The 14,599-nt window shown below is 37.2% G+C and overlaps 1 protein-coding gene across 2 annotated transcripts in view; it reads left to right on the top strand.

Annotated features, from left to right (window-relative positions):
* LOC108697542 (calsyntenin-1) overlaps positions 1-14,599 on the top strand; it is a 388,939-nt gene that overhangs the window by 282,618 nt on the left and 91,722 nt on the right. The gene's annotated exons all lie outside the window — the stretch shown is intronic.

The raw sequence follows: 14,599 nt of genomic DNA, 5'->3' as shown, positions 1-14,599 counted from the left end.
GCTCTATAGCTAATTGTGGGAATAGGAGCCAAATTGTGGGAATAGGAGCTGAAAGAAAAGCACAAAATGGGATTAGACAAGGGTCTTTTAGACAAACATATGGTGCAGAAGTTGAGAGCTTACTGGTCTCCCTAGTAAAAACAGAGCTCTGTGGTTGAGATGGGAAAAAAATATAGAGGGATGGTAGGTGTAGTGTATTCAAACACAAGCCCCACCTAATTGCACACCAACAAACCAGTATGACCCTTAAGCATTTTATAACTTAGACAGCTTGCGGCCCTAAAGTTTTCATGACTATCACACTATATGGCCTCAAAGCATTTCATGACTGATACAGCATGTGGCCCAAAGAATTCTCATGGCTGACACAGCGTGTGGGCCCCAAAGCATTTCATGACTGACAGAGCGGCCCCTCACTATTCCATGACAGACACAGTGTGGCTCCTTAGTATTTCATGACAAACACTGCCATACCTCCCAACCGTCCCGTTTTGAATGGGACAGTCCCGCTTTTGAAAGCTCAACCTGCAGTCCCGGATATGTACTGATATGTCCCGAGTTTCTCTACGATGTGCTGCACTGAACTGCCAAAAAAAAAAGATACAAAGTTTCTAACTTAAATGGCTCTTAGCAGAGAGCCCAGAATACATACTTAACATACTTTTGTAACGGTTTTAGATAAGATAAGAACTTATACAACTTAAAAGGGCAATTCAACTTCATTAGCAAAACTAATGTAATAACACATAAACACAGAAATGTGTTCAAACTTTCTTAACCTGCCAAATTTTGTAAAATGGACATGGTAATTAGGGGGTGTGGTCACAAAATGGGTGTGGTAAAAAATTTGATGCACTGCATGCAGCAAGTCTTTTTGTTCCTCTTTCTGTTTCCAAAATGTTGGGAGGTATGCACTGTATGTTTGTGTTGAATTTTGTTTGCATTTTGCAACTCACACATTTTGTGACTCACACATTGTACCCCTTCATCATTTTGTGCCTTACACTAAGCTCCCAGTATCATCATCATCATCTCCTAACAATAATGGAGCACTCAGACAATATGCATAATCCTTTAGGATCAGGTGTTTAGCCACGGGTCAGGAAAATCCTATGCAAAGTCCAGTAACTGCAGCACACTGTCAAATTAAATTGCTTTTCTGTAATGATTGAGTGATTTTATTGGCTCAGTATCAAGTAGACAAAAAATGGCAATGTTTTGGCCCCCGCAGGACCCTTTAGCAAGCCTGTAATCTTACACACTGTTCAGTGTTAAATAGTGTTAGGTGAGGGGGGGGGAAGGTCAGGGGAGGTGCTAGGCGGGAACAGCAGTGTCAAGTAATGATCTCCTTCAGCGTTTGTAATCATACTGACAAATTGCACTCAAGTCCTTTCATAGTTAAATAAATGTAAATCATTGACATACTATTATGAATTTGGACACTTTTACAAGCGAGGAAGGAACGATGGACTTTTTTCATGGATTTGATACACATTTTACTCACGAATGATACTAAGATTTTCCATACCTTCACCAACTTAGTTGCCCTTCTCTGTAGCTTCTCTAATTCAATAATATCCTGTTTAAGCACAAAACTGTACGGCATATTCTAGATGGGGCCTTACCAGTGCTCTATACAGTGGTAGAATGCCCCTTCCTGCCTTGAATCGATGTCCCTTTTAATACAGCTCAAGACCTTATTTTCCCTTGATGCTGCTGACTGGCGTTGCTTACAACAGCCAAGTTTATCATCTACAAGGGCTCCAATGTTCTTCTTCATTATGGATTTGCCTAGTGCAGTCCCATTAAGGGTATAAGTAAGTGGCTTGGATATTTTTACATCCCAAGTGCATGACTTTACATTTATCAGCATTGAATCTCATTTGCCACTTAGCTGCCCAGATTGCTAGTTTGTCTGTTACAAGGATCCTGGATGGAATTCATGGCTGGGTAGTTTTGTGTCATCTGCAAACACTGGTACATTACTTACAATACCCTCCCGTAAGTCATTAATTAACAAGTTAAATAAAAGTGGACCCAATACCCAGCCCTGAGAGACCCAACTAAGAACTTTATTCCAAGTAGAGAATGTACCAAATTCAAAATTGTCAGACATGACCTATCCTTCATAAAGCCATGCTGATTGCTGCTCATAATGCCATTCACTAGGACAACATTTTGAATGTGATCCCTTAACAAGCCTTCAAATAATTTGCCCACCACAGATGTCAAACTTACTGGACTATAATTGCCAACTGAGATCGTTATATCTTTTTAAATATTGGAATGACATCAGCTTTTCTCCAATCCATAGGTACCATACCAGTTGAAAGTGAATCTGAGAAAATTGGAAATTGGAAAACTGAGTTAAGCTTTTTTGAAACGCGGGGGGTGTATGCCATCTGGCCCTGTGCCTTGATAACATTCATTTTCATTAAAGCTTTATGAATCATATCCTGAGTCAGTCACTGACTAGGCTGAGCTAAGTCATCAGTGCAGCTATGAAGTGAGCCTGGGAGGAACTAGACTCCTCTATTGTATACACTGAAGAAAATAACTTATTTAACACATTTGCCTTTTCTGTATCTGTTACAACCATACTGGTACAAGTATTTAATCGAGCAACACTCTCAACCCGCATCTTTTTGTTATTAATTCACTTAAAAAGCTTTTTGGGGTTAGTCTTAGCCTCAGTAAATGTCACTTCTGTCCCAACATACTTGTAGTTTTTAAATGCCTTTCTCTTCTTTCCTATTAACTTCTTTACTTACATATAAAGCTAGATAGGGTGATGCTTCTACATTTACACCGTAAGGGAATAATTTGAGAACAGTAACAATTTAATATAATTATAAATGACAACCATTTCTGTTCTGTGTTTTTAGCTGAAAACATAATGCCCCAATCTATGCTCTTAAGGGCAGCCCTCAAGGCACTAAAATTAGCTTTTCTGTAATTTATGTTTTTTGTTGCCTCAGTGTATATTTGTTTTTTGCACAAGACACTAAATAATATAATATTATGGTCACTATTACACAGGGGTTCAATTACTTGCAGATTTGCTATACCTATCCGGGTCATTAGAAATCACTTGATCCAGAATAGCATTTTTTATGGTTGTCTCCTCAACAAGCTATGCCATAAAATTTTATGTGTGCCCTGCTCTGCCTGCATGTGCCCTGCTCTGCCTGCGTGTGCCCTACTATGCCTGCGTGTGCCCTACTCTGCTGTGTGTGCCCTACTCTGCTGTGTGTGCCCTACACAGCCTGTGTGTGCCCTTCTCTGCCTGTGTGTGCCCTTCTCTGCCTGTGTGCGCCCTGCTCTGTCTTTGTGTGCCGTGCTCAGCCTGTATGTGACATACTCTGCCTGTGTGTGCCCTGCTCTGCCTGTGTGTGCCCTGCTCTGCCTGTGTGTGTGCCCTGCTCTGCCTTTTGTGTGTGCCCTGCTCTGCCTGCGTGTACCCTGCTCTGCCTGCGAGTGCCCTGCTCTGCCTGTGTGTGCCCTGCTCTGCCTGCGTGTGCCCTGCTCTGCCTGCGTGTGCCCTGCTCTGCCTGCGTGTGCCCTGCTCTGCCTCCGTGTGCCATTCTCTGCCTGCATGTGCCCTGCTCTACCTGTGTGTGCCCTGCTCTGCCTGTGTGGCATAAGCCTGGTATTTGTTCTGGGGGTTTGTTAGCATTTGAAAATAAATTATTTTAGGGGCCCCTAAGGTGTTGAATCATGTGCTGGGGGTGCTGTGTTATTCACGGGGGAAGAGGAGGCATATGGATTTAAGGGTATGTCTTAATATGACAACTTCTTTCACATATGAGTGATAAATGATATCCCTGCAGTGAGCACCAACCATTTGTTTTTTTGGTGTATTACCACCATTAATGTGGACATGATCTTGTGGTAACATGGATGTGGTTTAAAGTGGGTGTGGTTTAAAAACAGGGAGTGTCACTGACTTCCCTTATCGGCTCTCCACTATGTAGGCTGGAAAAATTTTGGCCCTTGATACCACAGAAGTTGGACAGCAGGGGCGTAACTATAGAGGAAGCAGACCCTGCGGCTGCAGGGGGGCTCAGGAGGTATAGGGGCCCCATGAGGCCCTAATTCATATACAATTTCAATAAATATTGTAGAAACAAGTCAACCTCTAAACATTTTGGGGGCATGAAAAATAATTTGCTGTGGGGCCCAGTAATATCTAGTTACGCCACTGTTGGACAGCACTGTATTAACAGATCAATAAGTTCCTTTAACCACCACCATTAAGGGATAGTCTTGTATACATATGACATTATGCTTGCCCAGTGAAAAGATTCCTCTGAACAGTCATAATACCAAACACTTATATTTCTTAGAACAGTGTATCTTTTCAAGAATGTCCTTTCAACTTCAAATTCCTGGAAGGTCATTGGAAAGTCAATCAACAATAGCATCAACACTAGCTTAGAATGAGCAGATTGTACACTTAAACTTAATCAATTGGAGGTCCATATCATATTCATAGCAGAAAAAACTCTTTTTACTGGTGCATTGATTCCAAGCAAACAAAGAGTATCTCAAGTATCCCAACTAATTTTTTGAGCTCAGGACAAAGGACCATATTTGTTTAAATATGGGGGGGGCAGACCCCACATCTTAGTTCATAGTTTGTCATTCCTGTTGTTAAACAGCTGATTCTATCAAACTAGCCCTCTTTCTTTATATCTAATCAATCTGGCTTACTGATAAATAATAAAACTTCTCATCCCTATGGGCAGTCATCCTTCGAGTCAATTCACTTACAGTCAACGAAGACTCAATAGCTGTTCCTTTTTGTGTTTCAACCTACTTAATAACACCATGAAAAGCAGAAAGGGTTGCATTGGAAAACTATAGCCAAAGCTGGATGCAAGAATCCAAGAACCATCTCTTTAAGACCACTGGACATTTGTCTTCAAATGAAAAAAAAAATTCAATGCTGGCTAAAAGCCAGGAATTCTTCCCAAGGCTGGCAACAAAGATAACCACTTGACATTGTTGGAGCTAAGAACTGCCTTCAACTCCACATAAAAATACAAATATAGTGTAGTATTTTTTTTTTAAAAAAAATTGTGACACCCTTAGTGCTTCTTTTATATTCAATTTGTGCTTTATCAGCTAAAAGATATTCTCCATAAGTGAAAAAATAGTATCAAGTAAACATATGGTGATTATTAAGTGAGTAACAAAAATAAAAAATTAATAATGAAAAATAAAAAATTACAAAAATTAAAAAAAAATATTAAAACAATTATGAAAAAAATGTATGAAAAAAAGTGATAAAATAGGACCCACAATTCACAGTGCTGCCGAAGGTTTGTATTATAGTTTAGTGAAAACCAAAACTTAAAACTGCAATATATATATATATTATACTCACAAGACATGAGGCATTGGATATATTAGGTGATTTACTCCGCTCCCGATCTTCTTTATTCCTTGCTTGGGCATAAAAAAAGTGACGTGTGCAGAAGCACTTTTTTAACTTTAAATATTTAAAAATGCACTCACATATATTCTTGGTAAAACCGCATATAAAATCTGTATAAAAGTCTATATTAGCTGCTCCCGGTTTCTCAGCGTCTTTCACCGTCCACTGCGCATGTTTGTGAAACGCTTCCACAACTCTCAAAATTGGTAGTCCTCACTAACGCGTTTCGCGTTTTTCGTTTTTTTTTTTTAAATTCCTATCGGATTATTTTCAAATTTTCTATAGGTATTTATGTCTCCCAATAATTTCTTACATTCAACTTTATAATGCTCTATATTCATAATTACCGTGCCCCCACCTTTATCGGCGGGCTTTATTATTATAGATTCATTCTCAGACAGTTTTTGTTCCCACTTTTTGTTATGTGTCTCTTTTTATTTGACCCCAATTTTTCTAAATCCTGCAAAACTAATTTCTCATACATTTCTATTACCTTTCCTTCTTCTTGGGAAGGTATAAAGGTCGATTTCCCTTTTACAGTTCTCTGTTTCTCATTTTTACATACATAATTTTTTATTTCTGCATTCTTGTTTAAAAAATATTTTTTTTCTAAGTTCGTTTTCGTATAAACTTTTGGGCATCAATAAATAAATGTAAAAAATTAGGTTGATTTGTTGGTGCGAAGTTTAAACCTTTCTGCAGTATTTTGTCTTGGTTTTCAGTTAATTTATGTGAGCTAAGGTTAAATATACCATTCCTTCCTGCCACATTTTCTATCTGATCTCACTTACCTCTTATCTACCTTCCTTTAACTTATTGTCTTTTGTTGGTGTTAATGCCTTTCTTCCCTTTTTTCATTGATATCCAATTTTGTTTTTCTTCCTTTCTGTGGTTTTGTGCCTCCTGTGTCCACCCTTTCCCTCTTTCCCATTGTGAATGGTGTCCTCTCTCTAAAATAACTTTATATCCAGATGTGTTTCTAATTCTTTTTTTCTATATCCTTTTGTATAATCTCTATTTGCTTCTTGTGTGAATTTTGATGCTATTACATTTGTGTATGATTTATGGTATATTTACATTCTCCAAGTCCTTAGTGTGTTTTTGTATGATTAATTGCATAAGATTACAACTGCATTCCTCTAATGTTCTGTTCGAACCCTTCATAAAAGCCTCATCCTCTAGACCAGTGTTCCCCAACCAGTAGCTCATGAGCAACACGTTGCTCTCCAACCCCTTGGATGTTGCTCCCAGTGGCCTCAAAGCAGGTGCTTCTTTTTAAATTCCTGGCTTAAAAGCAAGCTTTAGTTGCATAAAAATACTTGTATACTGCCAAACAGAGCCTCCTGTTGACTGCAAGTCCACATAGGGGATATCAATAACCAATCACAGTCCTTATTTGGAAACTATATGCATGCTTTTGTCGCTCACCAACATTATTTTATACTTGAGTGTGGCTCATGGGTAAAAAAGGTTGGGGGCCCCTGCTCTAGTTGGTCTTTTGTATACCTCATGGAATCCTTCGACATTCAAAGTATTTTTGTAATGTTGTTTTGTCCCACCACATACTTAACTCTCTCTTCATTTCATTTTCTAATATGTGAAAAAGGTCATACATTTCTATATCTATAAATTGTTCTGGTTCAACTTGAAATTCATTTTCCGATTCACCAAAAATATCATCAAAATCATAATTCTTATGTAATCTAAAGGAGAACATTCTGTTTTTTACCATGTTCCAGAGATTTCAAAGGAGATAAGTCAAATATCAAATTACACGTTCGAATCTCCAGAGAGATATATTACGTTATATTCCCAGTCCAGCGATCACTAGGGCTCTCCTCTGCCCTTGAAAAAGACAATATCCAAAAATCACAGATTATTGAGGGGAAAACCAGAAAAATACAAATAATATAGTGTAGTATTTTGAAAAAAAAAATTGTGACAATGATGAAAAAAATGAATGAAAAAAAGTGATAAAAATAAAAAATTAATAATGAAAAATAAAAAATTACAAAAATTGAAAAAAAATATTAAAACAATTATGAAAAAAATGTATGAAAAAAAGTGATAAAATAGCACCCACACTTCACAGTGCTGCCGAAGGTTTGTATTATATTTTAGTGAAAACCAAAACTTAAAACTGCACTACCAGTGGTATATTCTACTCAGAAGACATGAGTTAATGCAGGCATTGGATATATTAGGTGATTTACTCTGCTCCCGATCTTCTTTATTCCTTGTTTGGGCATAAAAAAGTGACATGTGCAGAAGCGCTTTTATAACCTAAATTAATATTTAAAAATGCACTCACAGATGTTCTTGATAAAACCGCATATAAAATCTGTATAAAAGTCTCTATTAGCTGCTCCCGATTTCTCAGCGTCTTTTACCGTCTACTGCGCATGTTTGTGACATGCTTCCGCAACTCTCAAAATTGGTAGTCCTCGCTAACGCGTTTCGCCAACTGGCTTCTTCCTAGAGCGATGAAGTTTTTCCTATAGTTACTTTTTATTGCCCACGATGATCCAAACAATTCCTAACTTTATTAATCCTGCACAATTTCTCAATTCTCAATCTGAATCACTAGTTTGTCGCAATCACTTATGGAGAATATCTTTAAGCTGATTAAGCACAAATTTATTATAAAAGCAGCACTAAGGGTATCACAATTTTTAAAAAAAAAAATACTACAATACTGGACTGGGAAAACAATGCTCCGGAGATTCGGACTTGTAATTTGGTATTTGACTTATCTCCTTTGAAATCTCTGGAACTTGGTAAAAAAAAAAGAATGTTCTCCTTTAGATTACATAAGAATTATGATTTTGATGATATTTTTGGTGAATTGGAAAATGAATTTCAAGTTGAACCAGAACAATTTATAGATATAGAAATGTATGCTTTTTTTCACAAATTAAAAATTGAAATGAAGAGAGAGTTAAGAATGTGGTGGGACAAAACAACATTACAAAAATACTTAGAATGTGGAAGGATTGTGCGACCGCGATGGGAACAAGGTTTGCACCCAGTTATGCAAATTTAATCATGGGCTATTGGGAAAAATTCATCTTGGAACCCATGCTGTTGGACACGGGCCTGGTGCTCTGGAAACAGTACATGATGATATTTTAATTATTTGCAATAGGGGAAGTAGAACTAAAAATATTTAATCTGGGTTTTTCACTTAACTATAGCCCTCCCCCCCAAAAAAAAATATTTTCTTGATCTACAGATATACATAGAAAATGTCAAAATACACACACAGACTTTCTTTAAAGAAGTAGATACGAATAACTACATTTTAGCCTCAAGTAATCATAACCCCCAATGGATTAAAAATATTCCACAAGGACAATTTAGAAGAGTAAGACTGTAGCAATTTAACAGATTATGACATGCAATCCAAAACCTTAGAAAATAGATTGATAGAAATAGGCTTATAAGAAAATTGATATACAGAAAAAATATGAGGAAGTGAGAAAGTAGGACAGAGATCAAATATTAGAATACAAAAAGGAAAGGGGAACACAAAATACAAAAGAAGAAAGTGAAAAATTTAATATGTGCTTTGTAACAATTTAATTTGAAAGCAATGGAAATTAGAAAGATTGCAGGAAAACATTGGAATGTATTAAGTCTGGATAGAGAACTAGAACCAAACTAAAATTATGTTTCAGAAGGCCCCAAATTTGAAATAAAAATTAGTACATATTGTAACAATAAAAACATCAGAAAAAAGGAGGACAAATACCAAGGTTTTTTTCCATGCAGTCTCTGCAAGGCATGCAGGTATGGCATGAAAACTAGGACCTTTAAAAGCCAAAAAACTGGGGAAACCTTCCAAATTTAAGAATTAATTAAGTTTGAAACAGAAAGGGGCCCATTTACTTAGTTCGAGTGAAGGAATAGAGGAAAAAAAGTTTGAATTTCGAATGGTCGAATATGGCTACTTCGACCATCGAATGGGCTACTTCGACCTTTGACTACGACCTTCGACTTCGAATCGAAAGATTCAAACTAAAAATCGTTTGACTATTCGACCATTCGATAGTCGAAGTACTGTCTCTTTAATATATTCTTCGACCCCCTAGTTCGCCACCTAAAACCTACCGAGGCCAATGTTAGCCTACGGGGAAGGTCCCCATAGGCTTCCGATCCTTCGATCGATGGATTAAAATCCTTCGAATCGTTTGGTAGGAATAGCGCAAAATCCTTCGACTTCGAATATCGAAGTCGAAGGATTTTACTTTGACTGTCGAATATCGAGGGTTAACAATGTGCCCCAAAATGTGATATACGTATTGGAGTGCCCATGTGGCCTCCAATATGTAGGAAAGATGAACAGGAAATTGAGGGAGAGAATATGAGAACATGTGAATAATATATATATATATATATATATATATATATATAATATCAAAACAGGGGGGTTGTGGGAGCACTCTAAAGGCTTTAAAGTATATATATATATAAGTATAATAAATGCTATTGCATATGTACCCAAAACAGGGGTTATTTTGTTACAAAGTTATGATCATAAAATTGATAAGCCACCATACCACGTCAAGGTAAACCCCGAATGGCGGTCCCTAACTTGTTTTATATTTTATGTGCATTTTAGCATTACCTGTAATCAATGTCCGTTGAACGCTGTTTTTTCACTGAGGGCTAAATCCTCCCCAGCCAGCAATCAGGCTTTTAAAGGACAGATATTCCCAAAACAAACGCCCAATTTTAAAAGCATAGGATCACCACTAGTTTAAAGGGGGGGTATGGGGTGCTACAACCACTGAAGCTATGCCACAGCTCCTGGCTAAATATACAATATCAAAACAGGGGGGTTGTGGGAGCACTCTAAAGGCTTTAAAGTATATATATATATAAGTATAATAAATGCTATTGCATATGTACCCAAAACAGGGGTTATTTTGTTACAAAGTTATGATCATAAAATTGATAAGCCACCATACCACGTCAAGGTAAACCCCGAATGGCGGTCCCTAACTTGTTTTATATTTTATGTGCATTTTAGCATTACCTGTAATCAATGTCCGTTGAACGCTGTTTTTTCACTGAGGGCTGGGGAGGATTTAGCCTTCAGTGAAAAAACAGCGTTCAACGGACATTGATTACAGGTAATGCTAAAATGCACATAAAATATAAAACAAGTTAGGGACCGCCATTCGGGGTTTACCTTGACGTGGTATGGTGGCTTATCAATTTTATGATCATAACTTTGTAACAAAATAACCCCCTGTTTTGGGTACATATGCAATAGCATTTATTATACTTATGTATATACTTTAAAGCCTTTAGAGTGCTCCCACAACCCCCCTGTTTTGATATTGTATATTTAGCCAGGAGCTGTGGCATAGCTTCAGTGGTTGTAGCACCCCATACCCCCCCTTTAAACTAGTGGTGATCCTATGCTTTTAAAATTGGGCGTTTGTTTTGGGAATATCTCTCCTTTAAAAGCCTGATTGCTGGCTGGGGAGGATTTAGCCTTCAGTGAAAAAACAGCGTTCAACGGACATTGATTACAGGTAATGCTAAAATGCACATAAAATATAAAACAAGTTAGGGACCGCCATTCGGGGTTTACCTTGACGTGGTATGGTGGCTTATCAATTTTATGATCATAACTTTGTAACAAAATAACCCCCTGTTTTGGGTACATATGCAATAGCATTTATTATACTTATATATATACTTTAAAGCCTTTAGAGTGCTCCCACAACCCCCCTGTTTTGATATTGTATATTTAGCCAGGAGCTGTGGCATAGCTTCAGTGGTTGTAGCACCCCATACCCCCCCTTTAAACTAGTGGTGATCCTATGCTTTTAAAATTGGGCGTTTGTTTTGGGAATATCTCTCCTTTAAAAGCCTGATTGCTGGCTGGGGAGGATTTAGCCTTCAGTGAATAAACAGCGTTCAACGGACATTGATTACAGGTAATGCTAAAATGCACATAAAATATAAAACAAGTTAGGGACCGCCATTCGGGCTTTACCTTGACGTGGTATGGTGGCTTATCAATTTTATGATCATAACTTTGTAACAAAATAACCCCCTGTTTTGGGTACATATGCAATAGCATTTATTATACTTATATATATACTTTAAAGCCTTTAGAGTGCTCCCACAACCCCCCTGTTTTGATAATATATATATATATATATATATATATATATATATATATATATATATATATATATAAATGAAATACAAAACATTCAGTATCCACGCATTTTTAAGAAAAACACAATAAAATTCCAATAGGCTTAAAATGAGTCCCCCTCATCTGGACTGGAGAGGAGGGGATTTGGTTAACAAAACATTACAAAGAGAAAGTTGGTGGATACACAGACTCAAATCTCTGTCCCCACAAGGTTTAAATGTCGATTTTAATCTTAGGGCATTTTTAGTATAATGTAACAACTTTTACTTTAATGTAACAATTTTTCTTTGTTATAGGATGTATGCTGTTTCAATGAAATTGATTGTGACAAACTAGCGATTCATATTGAGAATTGAGAAATTGTGCAGGATTAATAAAGTTAGGAATTGTTTGGATCATAGTGGGCAATAAAAAGTGACTAGTAGGAAAAACGTCATTGCTCTAGGAAGAAGCCAGTCGGCGAAACGCGTTAGTGAGGACTACCAATTTTAAGAGTTGCGGAAGCGTGTCACAAGCATGCGCAGTGGACGGTAAAAGATTATACGGATTTTATATGCTTTTTTACCAAGAACATCTTTGAGTGCATTTTTAAATATTTATTAAAGTTATAAAAGTGCTTCTGCACATGTAATTTTTTTTATGCCCAAGCAACGAATAAAGAAGATCGGGAGCGGAGTAAATCGCCTAATATATCCAATGCCTGCATTAACTCATGTCTTGTGAGTATAATATACCACTGGGAGTAGTGCGGTTTTTAAGTTTTGGTTTTCACAAAAATATAATACGAACTTTCGGCAGCACTATTTTATCACTTTTTTCATTCATTTTTTTCATAATTTTTTTTTCAATTTTTGTAATTTTTTATTTTACATTTTTTCGTTTTTTACTCACTTAATAATCACCATTTACTTGATACTATTTTTTCACTTATGGAGAATATCTTTTAGCTGATTAAGCACAAATTGAATATAAAAGAAGCACTATTTTTCTGTTTCCCTCCCTCAATAATCTGTGATTTTCGAGGTATACAGCGATCCAGCGACCTTGAATATTAACTATAAATCTTTGGCACTACTCCATGAATATCACATTTAAAGAATAAGTAAACTTTTATTTTTTTACTATCTCTCAGGCTAGGTTCTTAGCTTTGTTACTCCACAAGCCCTACCCACTCAGAAGTCCCACTCAGAAGTCATGTTCCAATATCCTTGCACTGATGACATCTAACAAAATCTAATCAGGCTGTCTGCAAGTTTGGAAATATGGCTCTAGGCTGTATCTGTGCTATAAAACCAGTGTATCTGGATGTATACTTCGTCAAAGGGACATAAAGGAGTGATTTGCATGTCTCCGCCCATAGAACTTCCCCATAGGCTAACATGCCACCTCAGTAGATTTTAGGTGGCGAAGTAGGGGGTCGAAGTTTTTTTTAAAGAGACAGTACTTCGACTATCGAATGGTCGAATAGTCAGCGATTTTTAGTTCGAATCGTTCGGTTCGAAGTCGATGGTCGAAGTAGCCAATTCGATGGTCTAAGTAGCCAAAAAAAACATTCGAAATTCGAGGTTTTTTTATTCTATTCCTTCACTCAAACTAAGTAAATGGGCCCCTTAATAAACCACACATTTTTCATGGTTTAGAGCAGTGATGTTCAACTTCTGTGGAAACAAGGGCCAGAATTTTCACCGTTCATACTGTGCTACAAACAGTGATGTAATTTTGCTGAGGTGTGAACAATGTAGGCACGTATGGTCTGGGTCTGAGGTTTGAACCAGCATAGGTGTGAAAAATAAAATTTCAAAACGTAGTTTAAAAACTTCTTTTGAACTCCTTTCACTTGTTTTTAAATCATTTACATAGACCCTCTCCTCTGTCTTTAACTTCACTTACATAGACCCACTCACTAAAGATCATTTTTCTATATGAGCAAGTTCCAAAGGCGTCCCAGCAAACCCCACCCACTTAATAAAATGTAACGGCAAAGCTTCTGGCAAACTTGCTTTATTCAGTCACAAGCCTATTGTAACAAATTATTTGGATACCTTCTGGGCAGCCTGGCAAGATATGGGTTCTGTTAACAGTGAATTTATAATGAGAGTGAAAGTATTTTACTAAAACCATACCTCCCAACATTTTGGAAATAGAAATAAGGACAAAAAGATTTGCAGCATTGAGTGCCGCAACATGTTTTGACCACGCCCATTTTTGTGGCTGCACCCCCTAATTACCATGTTCATTTTACAAAATTTGGCAGGTTATGAATGTTTGAATACATTTTGTATGTTATTACAGTTTTGCTAATGAAGGTTAATTGCCCTTTAAGCTGCAAGTCACAGTTTCCCCAAGAGACAGGCTTATCTTAATTAGTTACAATTGTTCCTTCGCGTATCTTAAATTGTAGTGTTCCTGCCACGTATTCTGGACTCTCTGCCAAAAGCCAATTCAATTTTAGAAACTTTGTATCTTTTTCTGGCTGTCAGGACATTTCATCAACAATCCAGGACTGTCGGTTTAGCTGTCAAAATCAGGACTGTCCTGCGAAAAATGGGAAAGTTGGGAGGTATGCTAAAACATGTAAACCCGAAACCATAAGAGCGGTATGACATCCATGAAATCCAGTACATTTGATATGTAATTAGTGATGGGCGAATCTGTCGCGTTTCGCTTCGCCGAATAATTCGCGAATTTCCAGCGAAATTCGCGAAATGGCGAAAAATTCGAGAAACGAGACGCGCGGCCCGATTTCGTCGCGCGACAAAATATTTTGTTGCGGACGCAAATAAGTGTTTTAACGCGCGACGTTATTTTTGATGTGCAATTTGATGAAACCCATCTTCTATGGGTGTTTTGTTTGTATAACCTTTTTTCACCTTTGGGGCTACAGATAAAAATTTTCCCCTTAGTTTCAAGCTTTGTAGTCTGTGATGATAAATGAATATGGTATCTTTTGCTTTGTGTCTGAATGTGCTGAATTGGATTGG

This window comes from Xenopus laevis, chromosome 7S, assembly GCF_017654675.1.
Source record: "Xenopus laevis strain J_2021 chromosome 7S, Xenopus_laevis_v10.1, whole genome shotgun sequence".
NCBI classification, from domain to species: domain Eukaryota; kingdom Metazoa; phylum Chordata; class Amphibia; order Anura; family Pipidae; genus Xenopus; species Xenopus laevis.
The sequence above is the reverse complement of the archived record's forward strand: the minus strand, read 5'-3'. Positions and strand labels throughout refer to the sequence as shown.